Source organism: Schistocerca gregaria, unplaced genomic scaffold, assembly GCF_023897955.1.
Source record: "Schistocerca gregaria isolate iqSchGreg1 unplaced genomic scaffold, iqSchGreg1.2 ptg000001l___fragment_3, whole genome shotgun sequence".
NCBI lineage: Eukaryota > Metazoa > Arthropoda > Insecta > Orthoptera > Acrididae > Schistocerca > Schistocerca gregaria.
In genome coordinates this window covers 1,225,871-1,246,227 of record NW_026061699.1, presented here as the reverse complement: position 1 = coordinate 1,246,227, position 20,357 = coordinate 1,225,871, and positions in this window count along the sequence as shown.

Genomic DNA, 20,357 nt, shown 5'->3' with positions numbered 1-20,357 from the left:
GGAGTAATGTCTCAAACAGTCTACGCTTTGATCGTTCCCTGGAAGACCAGTAGTAATTTCCGATGAACATCTGGAGGCATTCTGTAATCTGTGGACTATCTGAGTGTTGATGAAACACAGAAATTCCATCGGGATTGAATTCAACAGTCACCATGCGCACATTCCTCCATAAAAGTAATGTCTCAAACAGTCTACGCTTTGATCGTTCCCTGGAAGACCAGTCGTAGTTCCCGATGCACATCTGGATGCATTCTGTAATCTGTGGACTATCAGAGTGTTGATGAAACACAGAAGATGCATCGGGATTGAATACAACAGTCACCATGCGCACTTTCCTCCTTGGGAGTAATTCTCAAACAGTCCATGCTGTGATCGTTCCCTGGAAGACCAGTAGTAGTTTCCGATGCACATCTGGATGCATTCTGTTATCTGTGGACTATCAGAGTGTTGATGAAACACAGAAATTGCATCGGGATAGAGTACAACAGTCACAATGCGCACTTTCCTCCACGGGAGGTATGTCTCAAACGCTCTACGCTTTGATCGTTCCCTGGAAGACCAGTAGTAGTTTCCGATGCACATCTGGTGGCATTCTGTAATCTGTGGACTATCAGAGTGTTGATGAAACACAGAAATTGCATCGCGATTGAATACAACAGTCACCATCCGCACTTTCCTCCATGGGAGTAATGTCACAAACAGTCTACGATTTGATCGTTCCCCGGAAGACCAGTAGTATTTTCCGATTAACATCTGGAGGCGTTCTGTAATCTGTGGAGTATCAGAGTTTTGATGAAACACAGAAATTGCATCGGGATTGTATACAACAGTCACCATTTGCACATTCCTCCGTAAAAGTAATGTCTCAAACAGTCTACGCTTTGATCGTTCCCTGGAAGACCAGTAGTAGTTTCCGATGAACATCTGGAGGCATTCAGTAATCTGTGGACTATCAGAGAATTGATAAAACAAAGAAATTGCATCGGGATTAAATACAACAGTCACAATGCGCACTTTCCTCCACGGGCGGTATGTCTCAAACAGTCGACGCTTTAATCGTTCCCTGGAAGACCAGTAGTAGTTTCCGATGCACATCTCGTGGCAATCTGTAATCTGTGGACTATCAGAGTGTTGATGAAGCACAGAAAATGCATCGGGATTGAATACAACAGTCTCCATGCGCACTTTACTCCATGGGAGTAATGTCTCTAACAGTCTACGCTTTGATCGTTGCCTGGAAGACCAGTAGTAGTTTCCGATGGACATCTGGAGGCTTTCCGTAATCTGTGGACTATCAGAGTGTTGATGAAACACAGAAATTGCATCGGGATTGAATACAACAGTCACCATGCGCACTTTCCTCTATGGGAGTAATGTCCCAAACAGTCTACGCTTTGATCGTTCCCTGGAAGACCAGTAGTAGTTTCCGATTAACATCTGAGGCATTCTGTAATCTGTGGACTCTCAGAGTGTTGATGAAACACAGATATTGCATCGGGATTGAATACAACAGTCACAATGAGCACATTCCTCCATAAAAGTAATGTCTCAAACAGTCTACGCTTTGATCGTTCCCTGGAAGACCAGTAGTAGTTTCCGATGCACATCTGGAGGCATTCTGTAATCTGTGGACTATTAGAGTGTTGATGAAACACAGAAATTGCATCGGGATTAAATTCAACAGCTACCATACGCACTTTCCTCCATGCGAGTAATGTCTCAAACAGTCTACGCTTTGATCGTTCCCTGGAAGACCAGTAGTGGTTTCCAATGCACATCTTTAGGCATTCTGTAATCTGTGGTGTATCAGAGTGTAGATGAAACACAGAAATTGCATCTGGTTTTGAATACAACAGTTACCATGCGCACATTCCTCAATGGGAGTAATGTCTCTAACAGTCGACGCTTTGATCGTTCCCTGGAAGACCAGTAGTAGTTTCCGATGTACATCTGGAGGCTTTCTGTACTCTGTGGACTATCAGAGTGTTGATGAAACACAGAAATTGCATCGGGATTGAATACGACAGTCACCATGCGCACTTTCCTCCACGGAAGGTATGTCTCAAAGAGCCGACGCTTTGATCGTTCCCTGGAAGACCAGTAGTAGTTTCCGATGCACATCTGGAGGCATTCTGTAATCTGTGGACTATCAGAGTGTTGATGAAACACAGAAATTGCATCGGGATTGAATACAACAGTCACCATGCGAACTTTCCTCCATGGGAGTAATGTCTCAAACAGTCTACGCTTTGATCTTTCCCTGGAAGACCAGTAGAAGTTTCCGATGCACATCTGGATGCATTCTGCAATATGTGGACTATCAGAGTGTTGATGAAACACAGAAATTGCATCGGGATTGAATACAACAGTCACCATCCGCACTTTCCTCCATGGGAGTAATTCTCAATCAGTCCACGCTTTGATCGTTCCCTAGGAGACCAGTAGTAATTTACGATGCACATCTGGTGGCATTCTGTAATCTGTGGACTATCAGAGTGTTGATGAAACACAGAAATTGCATCGGGATTGAATACAACAGTCACCATGCGTACTTTCCTCCATGGGAGGTATGTCTCAAACAGTTACGCTTTGGTCGTTCCCTGGAAGAGTAGTAGTAGTTTCCGATGCACATCTGGTGGGATTCTGTAATCTGTGGACTATCAGAGTGTTGATGAAACACAGAAATTGCATCGGGATTGAATACAACAGTCACCATCCGCACTTTCCTCCATGGGAGTAATGTCCCAAACAGTCTTCGATTTGATCGTTCCCTGGAAGACCAGTAGTAGTTTCCGATGCACATCTCGGGGCATTCTGTAATCTGTGGACTATCAGAGTGTTGATGAAAAACAGAAATTGCATCGGGATTGAATACAACAGTGACCATGCGCACTTTCCTCCATGGGAGTAATTCTCAAACAGTCTACGCTTTTGATCGTTACCTGGAAGACCAGTAGTAGTTTCCGATGCACATCTGGTGGCATTCTGTAATCTGTGGACTATCAGAATGTTGATGAAACACAGAAATTGCATCGGGATTGAATACAACAGTCACCATGCGCACTTTCCTCCATGGGAGTAATTCTCAAACAGTCCACGCTGTGATCGTTCCCTGGAAGACCAGTAGTAGTTTCCGATGCACAACTGGTGGCATTCTGTAATCTGTGGACTATCAGAGTGTTGATGAAACACAGAAATTGCATCGGGATAGAATACAACAGTCACAATGCGCACCTTCCTCCACGGGAGGTATGTCACAAACTTTCTACGCTTTGATCGTTACCTGGAAGACCAGTAGTAGCTTCCGATGCACATCTGGTGGCATTCTGTAATCTGTGGACTATCAGTCTGTGAATGAAACACAGAAATTGCATCGGGATTGAATACAACAGTCACCATCCGCACTTTCCTCCATGGGAGTAATGTCCCAAACAGTCTACGAATTGATCGTTCCCTGGAAGACCAGTAGTATTTTCCGATTAACATCTGGAGGCATTCTGTAATCTGTGGAGTATCAGAGTGTTGATGAAACACAGAAATTGCATCGATATTGAATACAACAGTCACCATTCGCACATTCCTCCGTAAAAGTAATGTCTCAAACAGTCTACGCTTTGATCGTTCCCTGGAAGACCAGTAGTAGTTTCCGATGAACATCTGGAGGCATTCAGTAATCTGTGGACTATCAGAGAATTGATAAAACAAAGAAATTGCATCGGGATTAAATACAACAGTCACAATGCGCACTTTCCTCCACGGGCGGTATGTCTCAAACAGTCGACGCTTTAATCGTTCCCTGGAAGACCAGTAGTAGTTTCCGATGCACATCTCGTGGCAATCTGTAATCTGTGGACTATCAGAGTGTTGATGAAGCACAGAAAATGCATCGGGATTGAATACAACAGTCTCCATGCGCACTTTACTCCATGGGAGTAATGTCTCTAACAGTCTACGCTTTGATCGTTGCCTGGAAGACCAGTAGTAGTTTCCGATGGACATCTGGAGGCTTTCCGTAATCTGTGGACTATCAGAGTGTTGATGAAACACAGAAATTGCATCGGGATTGAATACAACAGTCACCATGCGCACTTTCCTCTATGGGAGTAATGTCCCAAACAGTCTACGCTTTGATCGTTCCCTGGAAGACCAGTAGTAGTTTCCGATTAACATCTGAGGCATTCTGTAATCTGTGGACTCTCAGAGTGTTGATGAAACACAGAAATTGCATCGGGATTGAATACAACAGTCACAATGAGCACATTCCTCCATAAAAGTAATGTCTCAAACAGTCTACGCTTTGATCGTTCCCTGGAAGACCAGTAGTAGTTTCCGATGCACATCTGGAGGCATTCTGTAATCTGTGGACTATTAGAGTTTTGATGAAACACAGAAATTGCATCGGGATTAAATTCAACAGCTACCATACGCACTTTCCTCCATGGGAGTAATGTCTCAAACAGTCTACGCTTTGATCGTTCCCTGGAAGACCAGTAGTGGTTTCCGATGCACATCTTTAGGCATTCTGTAATCTGTGGTGTATCAGAGTGTAGATGAAACACAGAAATTGCATCTGGTTTTGAATACAACAGTTACCATGCGCACATTCCTCAATGGGAGTAATGTCTCTAACAGTCGACGCTTTGATCGTTCCCTGGAAGACCAGTAGTAGTTTCCGATGTACATCTGGAGGCTTTCTGTACTCTGTGGACTATCAGAGTGTTGATGAAACACAGAAATTGCATCGGGATTGAATACGACAGTCACCATGCGCACTTTCCTCCACGGAAGGTATGTCTCAAAGAGCCGACGCTTTGATCGTTCCCTGGAAGACCAGTAGTAGTTTCCGATGCACATCTGGAGGCATTCTGTAATCTGTGGACTATCAGAGTGTTGATGAAACACAGAAATTGCATCGGGATTGAATACAACAGTCACCATGCGAACTTTCCTCCATGGGAGTAATGTCTCAAACAGTCTACGCTTTGATCTTTCCCTGGAAGACCAGTAGAAGTTTCCGATGCACATCTGGATGCATTCTGCAATATGTGGACTATCAGAGTGTTGATGAAACACAGAAATTGCATCGGGATTGAATACAACAGTCACCATCCGCACTTTCCTCCATGGGAGTAATTCTCAATCAGTCCACGCTTTGATCGTTCCCTAGGAGACCAGTAGTAATTTACGATGCACATCTGGTGGCATTCTGTAATCTGTGGACTATCAGAGTGTTGATGAAACACAGAAATTGCATCGGGATTGAATACAACAGTCACCATGCGTACTTTCCTCCATGGGAGGTATGTCTCAAACAGTTACGCTTTGGTCGTTCCCTGGAAGAGTAGTAGTAGTTTCCGATGCACATCTGGTGGGATTCTGTAATCTGTGGACTATCAGAGTGTTGATGAAACACAGAAATTGCATCGGGATTGAATACAACAGTCACCATCCGCACTTTCCTTCATGGGAGTAATGTCCCAAACAGTCTTCGATTTGATCGTTCCCTGGAAGACCAGTAGTAGTTTCCGATGCACATCTCGGGGCATTCTGTAATCTGTGGACTATCAGAGTGTTGATGAAAAACAGAAATTGCATCGGGATTGAATACAACAGTGACCATGCGCACTTTCCTCCATGGGAGTAATTCTCAAACAGTCTACGCTTTTGATCGTTACCTGGAAGACCAGTAGTAGTTTCCGATGCACATCTGGTGGCATTCTGTAATCTGTGGACTATCAGAGTGTTGATGAAACACAGAAATTGCATCGGGATTGAATACAACAGTCACCATGCGCACTTTCCTCCATGGGAGTAATTCTCAAACAGTCCACGCTGTGATCGTTCCCTGGAAGACCAGTAGTAGTTTCCGATGCACAACTGGTGGCATTCTGTAATCTGTGGACTATCAGAGTGTTGATGAAACACAGAAATTGCATCGGGATAGAATACAACAGTCACAATGCGCACCTTCCTCCACGGGAGGTATGTCACAAACTTTCTACGCTTTGATCGTTACCTGGAAGACCAGTAGTAGCTTCCGATGCACATCTGGTGGCATTCTGTAATCTGTGGACTATCAGTCTGTGAATGAAACACAGAAATTGCATCGGGATTGAATACAACAGTCACCATCCGCACTTTCCTCCATGGGAGTAATGTCCCAAACAGTCTACGAATTGATCGTTCCCTGGAAGACCAGTAGTATTTTCCGATTAACATCTGGAGGCATTCTGTAATCTGTGGAGTATCAGAGTGTTGATGAAACACAGAAATTGCATCGGGATTGAATACAACAGTCACCATTCGCACATTCCTCCGTAAAAGTAATGTCTCAAACAGTCTACGCTTTGATCGTTCCCTGGAAGACCAGTAGTAGTTTCCGATGAACATCTGGAGGCATTCTGTAATCTGTGGACTATCAGAGAGTTGATGAAACAAAGAAATTGCATCGGGATTGAATACAACAGACACCACGCGCACTTTGCTCCACGGTTGTAATGTCTCAAACAGTCTACGATTTGATCGTACCCTGGAAGACCAGTAGTAGTTTCCGACGAACATCTGGAGGCATTCTGTAATCTGTGGACTATTAGAGTGTTGATGAAACACAGAAATTGCATCGGGATTAAATACAACAGTCACCATGCGCACTTTCTTCCACGGGAGTAATGTCTCAAACAATCTACGCTTTGATCGTTCCCTGGAAGACCAGTAGTAGTTTCCGATGCACATCTGGTAGCATTCTGTAATGTGTAGACTATCAGAGTGTTGATGAGACACAGTAATTGCATCGGGATTGAATACAACAGTTACCATGCGCACTTCCCTCCATGGGAGTAATGTTTCTAACAGTCTACGCTTTGATCGTTCCCTGGAAGACCAGTAGAAGTTTCCGATGCACATCTGGAGGCTTTCTGTACTCTGTGGACTATCAGAGTGTTGATGAAACACAGAAATTGCATCGGGATTGAATACAACAGTCTCAATGCGCAGTTTCCTCCATGGGAGTAATGTCTCAAACAGTCTACGCTTTGATCGTTCATTGGAAGACCAGCAAAAGTTTCAATTGCACATCTGGAGGCATTCTGTAATCTGTGGACTATCAGAGTGTTGATGAAACACAGAAATTGCATCGGGATTGAATACAACAGTCACCATGCGCACTTTACTCCATGGGAGTAATGTCTCTAACAGTCTACGCTTTGATCGTTCCCTGGAAGACCAGTAGTAGTTTCCGATGCACATCTGGAGGCTTTCCGTAATCTGTGGACTATCAGAGTGTTGATGAAACATAGAAATTGCATCGGGATTGAATACAACTGTCACCATGCACACATTCCCCCATAAAAGTAATGTCTCAAACAGTCTACGCTTTGATCGTTCCCTGGAAGACCAGTAGTAGTTTCCGATGAACATCTGGGGGCATTCTGTAATCTGTGGACTATCAGAGTGATGATGAAACACAGAAATTCCTTCGGGATTGAATTCAACAGTCACCATGCGCACCTTCCTCCATAAAAGTAATGTCTCAAACAGTCTACGCTTTGATCGTTCCCTGGAAGACCAGTAGTAGTTTCCGATGCACATCTGGATGCATTCTGTAATCTGTGGACTATCAGAGTCTTGATGAAACACAGAAATTGCATCGGGATTGAATACAACAGTCACCATCCGCACTTTCCTCCATGGGAGTAATGTCCCAAACAGACTTCGATTTGATCGTTCCCTTTAAGACCAGTAGTAGTTTCCGATGCACATCTCGTGGCATTCTGTAATCTGTGGACTATCAGAGTGTTGATGAAAAACAGAAATTGCATCGGGATTGAATACAACAGTGACCATGCGCACTTTCCTCCATGGGAGTAATTCTCAAACAATCTACGCTTTTGATCGTTACCTGGAAGACCAGTAGTAGTTTCCGATGCACATCTGGTGGCATTCTGTAATCTGTGGACTGTTCAAGTGTTGATGAAACACTAAAATTGCATCGGGATTGAATATAACAGTCACCATGAACACTTTCCTCCATGGGAGGTATGTCTCAAACAGTCTACGCTTTGATCGTTCCCTGGAAGACCAGTAGTAGTTTCCGATGCACATCTGGAGGCATTCTGTAATCTGTGGATTTTCAGAGTGTTGATGAAACACGGAAATTGCATCGGGATTGAATACAACAGTCACCATGCACACATTCCTCCATGGGAGTAATGTCTCAAACAGTCTACGCTTTGATCGTTCCCTGGAAGACCAGTAGTAATTTCCGATGAACATCTGGAGGCATTCTGTAATCTGTGGACTATCTGAGTGTTGATGAAACACAGAAATTCCATCGGGATTGCATTCAACAGTCACCATGCGCACATTCCTCCATAAAAGTAATGTCTCAAACAGTCTACGCTTTGATCGTTCCCTGGAAGACCAGTCGTAGTTTCCGATGCACATCTGGATGCATTCTGTAATCTGTGGACTATCAGAGTGTTGATGAAACACAGAAGTATCATCGGGATTGAATACAACAGTCACCATGCGCACTTTCCTCCATGGGAGTAATGTCTCCAACAGTCTACGCTTTGACGTTCCCTGGAAGACCAGTAGTGGTTTCCGATGCACATCTTTAGGCATTCTGTAATCTGTGGTGTATCAGAGTGTAGATGAAACACAGAAATTGCATCTGGTTTTGAATACAACAGTTACCATGCGCACTTTCCTCAATGGGAGTAATGTCTCTAACGGTCTACGCTTTGATCGTTCCCTGGAAGACCAGTAGTAGTTTCCGATGTACATCTTGAGGCTTTCTGTACTCTGTGGACTATCAGAGTGTTGATGAAACACAGAAATTGCATCGGGATTGAATACAACTGTCACCATGCCCACTTTCCTCCACGGGAGGTATGTCTCAAAGAGCCGACGCTTTGTTCGTTCCCGGGAAGACCAGTAGTAGTTTCTGATGCACATCTCGTGGCTTTCTGTAATCTGTGGACTATCAGAGTGTTGATGAAAAACAGAAATTGCATCGGGATTGAATACAACAGTCACCATCCGCACTTTCCTCCATGGGAGTAATTCTCAATCAGTCCACGCTTTGATCATTCCCTAGGAGACCAGTAGTAATTTCCGATGCACATCTGGTGGCATTCTGTAATCTGTGGACTATCAGAGTGTTGATGAAACACAGAAATTGCATCGGGATTGAATACAACAGTCACCATGCGCACTTTCCTCCATGGGAGGTATGTCTCAAACAGTTACGCTTTGATCGTTCCCTGGATGAGTAGTAGTAGTTTCCGATGCACATCTCGGGGCATTCTGTAATCTGTGGACTATCAGAGTGTTGATGAAAAACAGTAATTGCATCGGGATTGAATACAACAGTGACCATGCGCACTTTCCTCCATGGGAGTAATTCTCAAACTGTCTACGCTTTTGATCGTTACCTGGAAGACCAGTAGTAGTTTCCGATTCACATCTGGTGGCATTTTGTAATCTGTGGACTATCAGAGTGTTGATGAAACACAGATATTGCATCGGGATTGAATACAACAGTCACCATGCGCACTTTCCTCCATGGGAGTAATTCTCAAACAGTCCACGCTGTGATCGTTCCCTGGAAGACCAGTAGTAGTTTCCGATGCACAACTGGTGGCATTCTGTAATCTGTGGACTATCAGAGTGTTGATGAAACACAGAAACTGCATCGGGATAGAATACAACAGTCACAATGCGCACCTTCCTCCACGGGAGGTATGTCACAAACTTTCTACGCTTTGATCGTTCCCTGGAAGACCAGTAGTAGTTTCCGATGCACATCTGGTGGCATTCTGTAATCTGTGGACTATCAGAGTGTTGATGAAACACAGAAATTGCATCGGGATTGAATACAACAGTCACCATCCGCACTTTCCTCCATGGGAGTAATGTCCCAAACAGTCTACGAATTGATCGTTCCCTGGAAGACCAGTAGTATTTTCCGATTAACATCTGGAGGCATTCTGTAATCTGTGGAGTATCAGAGTGTTGATGAAACACAGAAATTGCATCGGGATTGAATACAACAGTCACCATTCGCACATTCCTCCGTAAAAGTAATGTCTCAAACAGTCTACGCTTTGATCGTTCCCTGGAAGACCAGTAGTAGTTTCCGATGAACATCTGGAGGCATTCTGTAATCTGTGGACTATCAGAGAGTTGATGAAACAAAGAAATTGCATCGGGATTGAATACAACAGACACCACGCGCACTTTGCTCCACGGTTGTAATGTCTCAAACAGTCTACGATTTGATCGTATCCTGGAAGACCAGTAGTAGTTTCCGATGAACATCTGGAGGCATTCTGTAATCTGTGGACTATTAGAGTGTTGATGAAACACAGAAATTGCATCGGGATTGAATACAACAGTCACCATGCGCACTTTCCTCCACGGGAGTAATGTCTCAAACAATCTACGCTTTGATCGTTCATTGGAAGACCAGTAAAAGTTTCAATTGCACATCTGGAGGCATTCTGTAATCTGTGGACTATCAGAGTGTTGATGAAACACAGCAATTGCATCGGGATTGAATACAACAGTCACCATGCGCACTTTCCTCCATGGGAGTAAAGTCTCAAACAGTCTACGCTTTGGTCGTTCCCTGGAAGACCAGTAGTAGTTTCCAATTAGCATCTGGAGGCATTCTGTAATCTGTGGACTATCAGAGTGATGATGAAACATAGTTATAGCATCGGGATTGAATACAACAGTCACCATGCGCACTTTCCTCTATGGGAGTAATGTCTCTAACAGTCTACGCTTTGATCGTCCCTGGAAGACCAGTAGTAGATTCCGATGCACATCTGGAGGCTTTCCGTAATCTGTGGACTATCAGAGTGTTGATGAAACATAGAAATTGCATCGGGATTGAATACAACTGTCACCATGCACACATTCCCCCATAAAAGTAATGTCTCAAACAGTCTACGCTTTGATCGATCCCTGGAAGACCAGTAGTAGTTTCCGATGAACATCTGGAGGCATACTGTAATCTGTGGACTATCAGAGTGATGATGAAACACAGAAATTCCGTCGGGATTGAATTCAACAGTCACCATGCGCACATTCCTCCATAAAAGTAATGTCTCAAACAGTCGACGTTTTGATCGTTCCCTGGAAGACCAGTCGTAGTTTCCGATGCACATCTGGATGCATTCTGTAATTTGTGGACTATCAGAGTGTTGATGAAACACAGAAATTGCATCGGGATTGAATACAACAGTCACCATACGCACTTTCCTCCATGGGAGTAAAGTCTCAAACAGTCTACGCTTTGGTCGTTCCCTGGAAGACCAGTAGTAGTTTCCAATTAGCATCTGGAGGCATTCTGTAATCTGTGGACTATCAGAGTGATGATGAAACATAGTTATAGCATCGGGATTGAATACAACAGTCACCATGCGCACTTTCCTCTATGGGAGTAATGTCTCCAACAGTCTACGCTTTGATCGTTCCCTGGAAGACCAGTCGTAGTTTCCGATGCACATCTGGATGCATTCTGTAATCTGTGGACTATCAGAGTGTTGATGAAACACAGAAATTGCATCTGGATAAAGTACAACAGTCACAATGCGCACTTTCCGCCACGGGAGGTATGTCTCAAACGGTCTACGCTTTGATCGTTCCCTGGAAGACCAGTAGTAGTTTCCGATGCACATCTGGTGGCATTCTGTAATCTGTGGACTATCAGAGTGTTGATGAATCACAGAAATTGCATCGCGATTGAATACAACAGTCACCATCCGCACTTTCCTCCATGGGAGTAATGTCACTAACAGTCTACGATTTGATCGTTCCCTGGAAGACCAGTAGTATTTTCCGATTAACATCTGGAGGCATTCTGTAATCTGTGGAGTATCAGAGTGTTGATGAAACACAGAAATTGCATCGGGATTGAATACAACAGTCAACCATTCGCACATTCCTCCGTAAAAGTAATGTCTCAAACAGTCTACGCTTTGATCGTTCCCTGTAAGACCAGTAGTAGTTTCCGATGAACATCTGGAGGCATTCTGTAATCTGTGGACTATCAGAGAATTGATAAAACAAAGAAATTGCATCGGGATTAAATACAACAGTCACCATGCGCACTTTCCTCCACGGGAGGTATGTCTCAAACAGTCGACGCTTTAATCGTTCCCTGGAAGACCAGTAGTAGTTTCCGATGCAGATCTGGTGGCATTCTGTAACCTGTGGACTATCAGAGTGTTGATGAAACACAGAAATTGCATCGGGATAGAATACAACAGTCACAATGCGCACTTTCCTCCACGGGAGGTATGTCTCAAACGGTCTACGCTTTGATCGTTCCCTGGCAGACCAGTAGTAGTTTCCGATGCACATCTCGTGGCAATCTGTAATCTGTGGACTATCAGAGTGTTGATGAAGCAAAGAAAATGCATCGGGATTTATTACAACAGTTACCATGCGCACTTTCCTCCATGGGAGGAATGTCTCAAAGAGTTTACGCTTTGATCGTTCCCTGAAAGACCAGCAGTAGTTTCCGATGCACATCTGGAGGCATTCTGTAATCTGTGGACTATCAGAGTGTTGATGAAACACAGAAATTGCATCGGGATTGAATACAACAGTCTCCATGCGCACTTTACTCCATGGGAGTAATGTCTCTAACAGTCTACGCTTTGATCGTTGCCTGGAAGACCAGTAGTAGTTTCCGATGGGCATCTGGAGGCTTTCCGTAATCTGTGGACTATCAGAGTGTTGATGAAACACAGAAATTGCATCGGGATTGAATACAACAGTCACCATGCGCACTTTACTATATGGGAGTAATGTCCCAAACAGTCTACGCTTTGATCGTTCCCTGGAAGACCAGTAGTAGTTTCCGCTTAACATCTGGAGGCATTCTGTAACCTGTGGACTCTCAGAGTGTTGATGAAACACAGAAATTGCATCGGGATTGAATACAACAGTCACAATGAGCACATTCCTCCATAAAAGTAATGTCTCAAACAGTCTACGCTTTGATCGTTCCCTGGAAGACCAGTGGTAGTTTCCGATGAACATCTGGAGGCATTCTGTAATCTGTGGACTATCAGAGAATTGATAAAACAAAGAAATTGCATCGGGATTAAATACAACAGTCACCATGCGCACTTTCCTCCACGGGAGGTATGTCTCAAACAGTCGACGCTTTAATCGTTCCCTGGAAGACCAGTAGTAGTTTCCGATGAACATCTGGAGGCATTCTGTAATCTGTGGACTATTAGAGTGTTGATGAAACACAGAAATTGCATCGGGATTGAATACAACAGTCACCATGCGCACTTTCCTCCACGGGAGTAATGTCTCAAACAATCTACGCTTTGATCGTTCATTGGAAGACCAGTAAAAGTTTCAATTGCACATCTGGAGGCATTCTGTAATCTGTGGACTATCAGAGTGTTGATGAAACACAGAAATTGCATCGGGATTGAATACAACAGTCACCATGCGCACTTTACTCCATGGGAGTAATGTCTCTAACAGTCTACGCTTTGATCGTTCCCTGGAAGACCAGTAGTAGATTCCGATGCACATCTGGAGGCTTTCCGTAATCTGTGGACTATCAGAGTGTTGATGAAACATAGAAATTGCATCGGGATTGAATACAACTGTCACCATGCACACATTCCCCCATAAAAGTAATGTCTCAAACAGTCTACGCTTTGTTCGTTCCCTGGAAGACCAGTAGTAGTTTCCGATGAACATCTGGAGGCATTCTGTAATCTGTGGACTATCAGAGTGATGATGAAACACAGAAATTCCATCGGGATTGAATTCAACAGTCACCATGCGCACATTCCTCCATAAAAGTAATGTCTCAAACAGTCTACGTTTTGATCGTTCCCTGGAAGACCAGTCGTAGTTTCCGATGCACATCTGGATGCATTTTGTAATTTGTGGACTATCAGAGTGTTGATGAAACACAGAAATTGCATCGGGATTGAATACAACAGTCACCATGCGCACTTTCCTCCATGGGAGTAATTCTCAAACAGTCCACGCTGTGATCGTTCCCTGGAAGACCAGTAGTAGTTTCCGATGCACATCTGGATGCATTCTGTAATCTGTGGACTATCAGAGTGTTGATGAAACACAGAAATTGCATCGGGATAAAGTACAACAGTCACAATGCGCACTTTCCTCCACGGGAGGTATGTCTCAAACGGTCTACGCTTTGATCGTTCCCTGGAAGACCAGTAGTAGTTTCCGATGCACATCTGGTGGCATTCTGTAATCTGTGGACTATTAGAGTGTTGATGAAACACAGAAATTGCATCGCGATTGAATACAACAGTCACCATCCGCACTTTCCTCCATGGGAGTAATGTCACTAACAGTCTACGATTTGATCGTTCCCTGGAAGACCAGTAGTATTTTCCGATTAACATCTGGAGGTATTCTGTAATCTGTGGAGTATCAGAGTGTTGATGAAACACAGAAATTGCATCGGGATTGAATACAACAGTCACCATTCGCACATTCCTCCGTAAAAGTAATGTCTCATACAGTCTACGCTTTGATCGTTCCCTGGAAGACCAGTAGTAGTTTCCGATGAACATCTGGAGGCATTCTGTAATCTGTGGACTATCAGAGAATTGATGAAACAAAGAAATTGCATCGGGATTAAATACAACAGTCACCATGCGCACTTTCCTCCACGGCAGGTATGTCTCAAACAGTCGACGCTTTAATCGTTCCCTGGAAGACCAGTAGTAGTTTCCGATGCAGATCTGGTGGCATTCTGTAATCTGTGGACTATCAGAGTGTTGATGAAACACAGAAATTGCATCGAGATAGAATACAACAGTCACAATGCGCACTTTCCTCCACGGGAGGTATGTCTCAAACGGTCTACGCTTTGATCGTTCCCTGGCAGACCAGTAGTAGTTTCCGATGCACATCTCGTAGCAATCTGTAATCTGTGGACTATCAGAGTGTTGATGAAGCACAGAAAATGCATCGGGATTTATTACAACAGTTACCATGCGCACTTTCCTAAATGGGAGGAATGTCTCAAAGAGTTTACGCTCTGATCGTTCCCTGAAAGACCAGTAGTAGTTTCCGATGCACATCTGGAGGCATTCTGTAATCTGTGGACTATCAGAGTGTTGATGAAACACAGAAATTGCATCGGGATTGAATACAACAGTCTCCATGCGCACTTTACTCCATGGGAGTAATGTCTCTAACAGTCTACGCTTTGATCGTTGCCTGGAAGACCAGTAGTAGTTTCCGATGGGCATCTGGAGGCTTCCCGTAATCAGTGGACTATCAGAGTGTTGATGAAACACAGAAATTGCATCGGGATTGAATACAACAGTCACCATGCGCACTTTACTATATGGGAGTAATGTCCCAAACAGTCTACGCTTTGATCGTTCCCTGGAAGACCAGTAGTAGTTTCCGCTTAACATCTGGAGGCATTCTGTAACCTGTGGACTCTCAGAGTGTTGATGAAACACAGAAATTGCATCGGGATTGAATACAACAGTCACCATGCGCACTTTCCTCCATGGGAGTAATTCTCAAACAGTCCATGCTGTGATCGTTCCCTGGAAGACCAGTAGTAGTTTCCGATGCACATCTGGATGCATTCTGTAATCTGTGGACTATCAGAGTGTTGATGAAACACAGAAATTGCATCGGGATTGAATACGACAGTCACCATGCGCACTTTACTCCAAGGGAGTAATGTCTCTAACAGTCTACGCTTTGATCGTTCCCTGGAAGACCAGTAGTAGTTTCCGATGCACATCTGGAGGCTTTCCGTAATCTGTGGACTATCAGAGTGTTGATGAAACATAGAAATTGCATCGGGATTGAATACAACTGTCACCATGCACACATTCCCCCATGAAAGTAATGTCTCAAACAGTCTACGCTTTGATCGTTCCCTGGAAGACCAGTAGTAGTTTCCGCTTAACATCTGGAGGCATTCTGTAACCTGTGGACTCTCAGAGTGTTGATGAAACACAGAAATTGCATCGGGATTGAATACAACAGTCACAATGAGCACATTCCTCCATAAAAGTAATGTCTCAAACAGTCTACGCTTTGATCGTTCCCTGGAAGACCAGTGGTAGTTTCCGATGAACATCTGGAGGCATTCTGTAATCTGTGGACTATCAGAGAATTGATAAAACAAAGAAATTGCATCGGGATTAAATACAACAGTCACCATGCGCACTTTCCTCCACGGGAGGTATGTCTCAAACAGTCGACGCTTTAATCGTTCCCTGGAAGACCAGTAGTAGTTTCCGATGAACATCTGGAGGCATTCTGTAATCTGTGGACTATTAGAGTGTTGATGAAACACAGAAATTGCATCGGGATTGAATACAACAGTCACCATGCGCACTTTCCTCCACGGGAGTAATGTCTCAAACAATCTACGCTTTGATCGTTCATTGGAAGACCAGTAAAAGTTTCAATTGCACATCTGGAGGCATTCTGTAATCTGTGGACTATCAGAGTGTTGATGAAACACAGAAATTGCATCGGGATTGAATACAACAGTCACCATGCGCACTTTACTCCATGGGAGTAATGTCTCTAACAGTCTACGCTTTGATCGTTCCCTGGAAGACCAGTAGTAGATTCCGATGCACATCTGGAGGCTTTCCGTAATCTGTGGACTATCAGAGTGTTGATGAAACATAGAAATTGCATCGGGATTGAATACAACTGTCACCATGCACACATTCCCCCATAAAAGTAATGTCTCAAACAGTCTACGCTTTGATCGTTCCCTGGAAGACCAGTAGTAGTTTCCGATGAACATCTGGAGGCATTCTGTAATCTGTGGACTATCAGAGTGATGATGAAACACAGAAATTCCATCGGGATTGAATTCAACAGTCACCATGCGCACATTCCTCCATAAAAGTAATGTCTCAAACAGTCTACGTTTTGATCGTTCCCTGGAAGACCAGTCGTAGTTTCCGATGCACATCTGGATGCATTTTGTAATTTGTGGACTATCAGAGTGTTGATGAAACACAGAAATTGCATCGGGATTGAATACAACAGTCACCATGCGCACTTTCCTCCATGGGAGTAATTCTCAAACAGTCCACGCTGTGATCGTTCCCTGGAAGACCAGTAGTAGTTTCCGATGCACATCTGGATGCATTCTGTAATCTGTGGACTATCAGAGTGTTGATGAAACACAGAAATTGCATCGGGATAAAGTACAACAGTCACAATGCGCACTTTCCTCCACGGGAGGTATGTCTCAAACGGTCTACGCTTTGATCGTTCCCTGGAAGACCAGTAGTAGTTTCCGATGCACATCTGGTGGCATTCTGTAATCTGTGGACTATTAGAGTGTTGATGAAACACAGAAATTGCATCGCGATTGAATACAACAGTCACCATCCGCACTTTCCTCCATGGGAGTAATGTCACTAACAGTCTACGATTTGATCGTTCCCTGGAAGACCAGTAGTATTTTCCGATTAACATCTGGAGGTATTCTGTAATCTGTGGAGTATCAGAGTGTTGATGAAACACAGAAATTGCATCGGGATTGAATACAACAGTCACCATTCGCACATTCCTCCGTAAAAGTAATGTCTCATACAGTCTACGCTTTGATCGTTCCCTGGAAGACCAGTAGTAGTTTCCGATGAACATCTGGAGGCATTCTGTAATCTGTGGACTATCAGAGAATTGATGAAACAAAGAAATTGCATCGGGATTAAATACAACAGTCACCATGCGCACTTTCCTCCACGGCAGGTATGTCTCAAACAGTCGACGCTTTAATCGTTCCCTGGAAGACCAGTAGTAGTTTCCGATGCAGATCTGGTGGCATTCTGTAATCTGTGGACTATCAGAGTGTTGATGAAACACAGAAATTGCATCGGGATAGAATACAACAGTCACAATGCGCACTTTCCTCCACGGGAGGTATGTCTCAAACGGTCTACGCTTTGATCGTTCCCTGGCAGACCAGTAGTAGTTTCCGATGCACATCTCGTAGCAATCTGTAATCTGTGGACTATCAGAGTGTTGATGAAGCACAGAAAATGCATCGGGATTTATTACAACAGTTACCATGCGCACTTTCCTAAATGGGAGGAATGTCTCAAAGAGTTTACGCTCTGATCGTTCCCTGAAAGACCAGTAGTAGTTTCCGATGCACATCTGGAGGCATTCTGTAATCTGTGGACTATCAGAGTGTTGATGAAACACAGAAATTGCATCGGGATTGAATACAACAGTCTCCATGCGCACTTTACTCCATGGGAGTAATGTCTCTAACAGTCTACGCTTTGATCGTTGCCTGGAAGACCAGTAGTAGTTTCCGATGGGCATCTGGAGGCTTCCCGTAATCAGTGGACTATCAGAGTGTTGATGAAACACAGAAATTGCATCGGGATTGAATACAACAGTCACCATGCGCACTTTACTATATGGGAGTAATGTCCCAAACAGTCTACGCTTTGATCGTTCCCTGGAAGACCAGTAGTAGTTTCCGCTTAACATCTGGAGGCATTCTGTAACCTGTGGACTCTCAGAGTGTTGATGAAACACAGAAATTGCATCGGGATTGAATACAACAGTCACCATGCGCACTTTCCTCCATGGGAGTAATTCTCAAACAGTCCATGCTGTGATCGTTCCCTGGAAGACCAGTAGTAGTTTCCGATGCACATCTGGATGCATTCTGTAATCTGTGGACTATCAGAGTGTTGATGAAACACAGAAATTGCATCGGGATTGAATACGACAGTCACCATGCGCACTTTACTCCAAGGGAGTAATGTCTCTAACAGTCTACGCTTTGATCGTTCCCTGGAAGACCAGTAGTAGTTTCCGATGCACATCTGGAGGCTCTCCGTAATCTGTGGACTATCAGAGTGTTGATGAAACATAGAAATTGCATCGGGATTGAATACAACTGTCACCATGCACACATTCCCCCATGAAAGTAATGTCTCAAACAGTCTACGCTTTGATCGTTCCCTGGAAGACCAGTAGTAGTTTCCGATGAACATCTGGAGGCATTCTGTAATCTGTGGACTATCAGAGTGTGGATGAAACACAGAAAATCCATCGGGATTGAATTCAACAGTCACCATGCGCACATTCCTCCATAAAAGTAATGTCTCAAACAGTCTACGCTTTGATCGTTCCCTGGAAGACCAGTCGTAGTTTCCGATGCACATCTGGATGCATTCTGTAATTTGTTGACTATCAGAGTAATGATGAAACACAGAAATTGCATCGGGATTGAATACAACAGTCATCATGCGCACTTTCCTCCATGGGAGTAATGTCTCAAACAATCTACGCTTTGGTCGTTCCCTGGAAGACCAGTAGTAGTTTCCAATTAGCATCTGGAGGCATTCTGTAATCTGTGGACTATCAGAGTGATGATGAAACATAGAAATAGCATCGGGATTGAATACAACAGTCACCATGCGCACATTCCTCTATTTGAGTAATGTCTCCAACAGTCTACGCTTTCATCGTTCCCTGGAAGACCAGTCGTAGTTTCCGATGCACATCTGGATGCATTCTGTAATCTGTGGACTATCAGAGTGTTGATGAAACACAGAAATTGCATCGGGATTGAATACAACAGTCACCATGCGGACTTTCCTCCTTGGGAGTAATTCTCAAACAGTCCACGCTGTGATCGTTCCCTGGAAGACCAGTAGTAGTTTCCGATGCACATCTGGATGCATTCTGTAATCTGTGGACTATCAGAGTGTTGATGAAACACAGAAATTGCATCGGGATAGAGTACAACAGTCACAATGCGCACTTTCCTCCACGGGAGGTATGTCTCCAACGGTCTACGCTTTGATCGTTCCCTGGAAGACCAGTAGTAGTTTCCGATGCACATCTGGTGGCATTCTGTAATCTGTGGACTATCAGAGTGTTGGTGAAACACAGAAATTGCATCGCGATTGAATACAACAGTCACCATCCGCACTTTCCTCCATGGGAGTAATGTCACAAACAGTCTACGATTTGATCGTTCCCTGGAAGACCAGTAGTATTTTCCGATTAACATCTGGAGGCATTCTGTAATCTGTGGACTATCAGAGTGTTGATGAAACACAGAAATTGCATCGGGATTGAATACAACAGTCACCATCCGCACTTTCCTCCATGGGAGTAATTCTCAATCAGTCCACGCTTTGATCGTTCTTAGGAGACCAGTAGTAATTTCCGATGCACATCTGGTGGCATTCTGTAATCTGTGGACTATCAGAGTATTGATGAAACACAGAAATTGCATCGGGTTTGAATACAACAGTCACCATGCGCACTTTCCTCCATGGGAGGAATGTCTCAAACAGTTATGC